Source organism: Octopus bimaculoides, chromosome 11 (assembly GCF_046866305.1).
Source record: "Octopus bimaculoides isolate indiv1 chromosome 11, ASM4686630v1, whole genome shotgun sequence".
NCBI lineage: Eukaryota > Metazoa > Mollusca > Cephalopoda > Octopoda > Octopodidae > Octopus > Octopus bimaculoides.
In genome coordinates, this window is record NC_142938.1 from 34,538,412 (window position 1) to 34,542,263 (window position 3,852).

At 41.8% G+C, this 3,852-nt stretch overlaps 1 pseudogene; it reads left to right on the forward strand.

Moving 5' to 3' along the window:
- Positions 1–1,337: 1,337 nt before the first annotated feature.
- Positions 1,338–2,472, forward strand: LOC149133239 (uncharacterized; annotated as a pseudogene).
- Positions 2,473–3,852: the final 1,380 nt, after the last annotated feature.

The window sequence follows — 3,852 nt, forward strand, 5'->3', positions numbered from 1 at the left end:
TTATATTCACCAAGAAACCTATATGGTTAGGTAATATATTCAGAATTATCCAGCAGAATATATCTCTAAATTCTTATCTCATGAGAATAATATTGGATTTATATATTAACTGTTGAATAAGCTATTTTGAATACCTAACTGAGAGTAAACCGGTAAACGTTTGGAGTAATCCCATACTATTTACATAGATATATAGAACCATACATCCACACATATATACACATACACATATATGTGTACGTATACACATTTGAACATGCTGTCCACATAAGCATACACAAATTAAAATTATGATTGCTGCACTATTTATTGCAATTAGCAACGCAATTTACCAAAACAGCAACTTGTAGTGAAGCATGAGAAGCCAGCGCCATTTTGTATGAGATCTCGCCAGTAGCCATTACCATGTCCGAGACAGGAGTGAGATCTCACCTGCAACCATTTGCCATGCACAAGACAACAGTGAGACTCTTGTTGACAATGACTATTTAAGCAGGAGAATTAAAACATTCTCTCTCTTTCTTCCTCCTCACTTATGCTGAAAAACACTGCAAAGCTGGCAGCTCACAGCAGACTCTTATCCCACTCTAACTTCTCCTGTTATCTCCAGAGGTAATGACCCTCACGTGAATGGAGCTATAACGAACCACGTGCTGCCATGAAGATGGTCCTTGGGAGTGAGCCACATGAATGAGAACTAAAAATAAACAACTATTGAATTGCACTCCACTTGTAAACTTCTTTGTGTTCCAGGTCCTTAAGACTACAGAAATAATTATGATGGGAGGAGATACTCCACAGTTATCACAAGCCTTCAATTCCATTATAAATTAGTGACCCCGACAGAAAGAGGATTTCGGCAGCCACAAGCTTTCTTGTTGTAGATGCCTCACCTGAACTACAGAATGACAGTCTGGCCTGACATCAGAATATCTTCTCTTGCTCAAGCGAACTTTTAGAATTCGTGTTTTCCGCCTTGAACTTGTACCTCACAGAGTATGCGTTCTTCCTACAAGGAACTACATGGTATTCTTTCAAGTAATCTCCTTTTGAAGTAATTTCTCCTACAATGTCGACCGTCAACATTTGATGCCACTACATACACCAAATGCAGCTACAGGAGGACACTTCAAGCAAGCCGACCATCAATTTCCAGCCATCGTTCCTGTCTACTGCAATGTTCGGATTGCCTTGTGTGTTGAAAACAAAAATTACCAGTTCACCTGCCACTTTCTGACGACTTCTTAAAACAAAAAAAAAAGAAAAGAAAAAGTAACACAAAGATTTTTTTTCAGCGGACTGCAACACTTGTTGGGCGACAAAAAAATGAAATTTTTTTTCATTGCTTCACACAGTACACAGAAAAATTGAAGACTTTTGCTAAGAATATTTTTTTTGCACACATTACTATTCCACCAACACTTTTGTTGGTCCTTTGGTCCTTTTTTCTCTTCTCTATACAAAATGAGTCTTCCCAACTTACCCGCGTACTCTGGTGATGTCACGCTTTGGTTCACTCAATTAGATGCGTATTTTTCTGCCAATGCAGTGCCTCACCAACAGTAGCTAAATCTTTTGTACTGTGGGATGCCTGTACCCCTTGCATGTTCAGTGAAAGATCTCATCACTGACCCACATCCAGACGTGACTTACGCATCCGTCAAATCCGAGGTTCTCCGTCGGAATACACAATCTGCGGAAAGTAAATTCCGGACACTGATGCAGGATGAACACCTGGGAGATATGACGCCATCCAAGTTTCTTTGTCGTTTGCATGAACTCAGTGACACTCCACTTGAGGACAATCCTCTGCTTAGGAAATTGTTTTTCTCTCGGCTACTGCTGAATGTCCAATCCATACTGGCCACAACGGTCAACTCCAATTTGCTTGATCAGCTAGCCACCATGGCGGACAAGATCATAGAGTTCACTGTGCAGCCCGCACCCCATCATACCTGTTCAGACTCTGTAGTAGCTTCCTCTACTATCACAATGTCTTCTCCCTCGTCACATGACGACATTTTGGAGAGAGTCAATGCATTAGCGTGTTGCATGGACACATTGTGGCGAGAACACGCCAGCTCTTGTTGTCCTCACAGCAGAAGCCATTGTCAGTCATGGTCATCTTGTTCTACTCCAAAGGTTTCCAATCTCTGCTGGTACCATGTCACATTTAAGGACAAAGCCTGTCGATGCATCCAGCCCTGTTTGTTCAAGTTGTCGGTAAACAAGTTATGGAAGATTTGCGCATGTCAAATTCTTCCTGTAATTTTTCATCTCATCATGCATTCTTTGTTAAGGATCATGTGTCTAACGAATCATTCATAGTTGACACCGGATCCAGCCGTTCTATTTGGCATTTGTGTCTTACTTCAGACAAGCCGAAGCAATCTGCCATTAACCTGCACGCATTGAATCTATCCCTGATAAAAACTTATGGTCAGGTCTCATTACACCTAGATCTCAACCTTCGAAGGGATTTTAGGTGGGTTTTTGATATAGCAGATCTACAGTACCTTATTCTGAGCGTGGATTTCTTAAACCACTTTCACTTATTAGTAGATGTCAGACGACAGAGACTTGTGGACGATTCTACGTCTTTGTTTACACCAAATTGGGTTACTACTAATGCTGTTTTCATCCCGTCATTTTTGTCACCACAGCTGGTGACCAGTTCCACTCCCTTTTGGCTTCTTTCCCAGAGCTGGTAGATCCAACTTTCAAATCAGTCAAAGTCACACACTCGACTCGCCATTGTATCACTACCTCTGGACCACCTGTCTTTTCGTGTCCACAGCGACTCGCACCTGATCAGCTCAAAAAGGCTCGATCTGAGTTTGAGCATATGCTTTAACTCGGTATTATTGGCCCCTCCACCAGCCCTTGGGCATCTCCTCTACATTTGGCACAGAAAGGGGATTCAGACTTTCACCCGGTGGGGGATTACAGATGTTTGAATGTGGCCACTGTTCCTGATCACTATCCTATAAGGATCTCCAAGATTTTTCTTCAAACTTGCATGGTTGTACTATTTTTTTCCAAGGTTGATCTCATCTTTTTCAGCGTCTTTGCACCTACAATGTGCGAATCAATCCTGATAAGTGTGTTTTTGGACAGACCTGTCTGGAATTCCTAGGTCATTATATCGACTCTAATGGTATCCGACCTCTCTCCTCCAAAATTGATGCAATTCAATGCATCTCACTCCCCACTTCTCTACGCTAACTGCGTCACTTCTTGGGAATTGTCAACTTTTACAGGAGGTTCATACATTATCTTCTTTTGAGTCAATCAAGAAGGAAATAGCTTCTGTTCCTTTGCTTGCACATCCGGTTCCTGATGCTCATCTCTCTTTAACATTGATGCATCGGATTCTGCGGTTGGTGCTGTTTTGCAACTATCAAACTTGACCTTTGGCATTTTTTCTCGTCAATTACAGCCAGCTGAACGTTGTTACAGTACGTTTGATTGTGAACTCTTAGCAATCTGCCTGTCAGTTCATCATTTTCAACATCAACTTGAAGGCCAGGATTTTGTGACTTATATTGATCACAAGCCTCTTACGTTTGCTCTATCATCTACATCGGACAAACACTCGCCTCATTCTTTTTGTCAATTGGACTACATCTCCCAGTTCACAAGTGACATTTGGTATATACCTGGCACAGAGAACATGTCTGCTGATGCATTCTCTCATCTCCCTGTGTGTTCTCTTTCATCTCCTGCTGCAATCAATTTAACTGCCATTGCGCAGGATCAGCCAGCTCTGGACACATTGGATCTAACTTCCACCAAGTTGTCCAGTTGCAAGTTTGCCTATCTTCCACTTCCCTCTGCTGAAGGCACAATCAT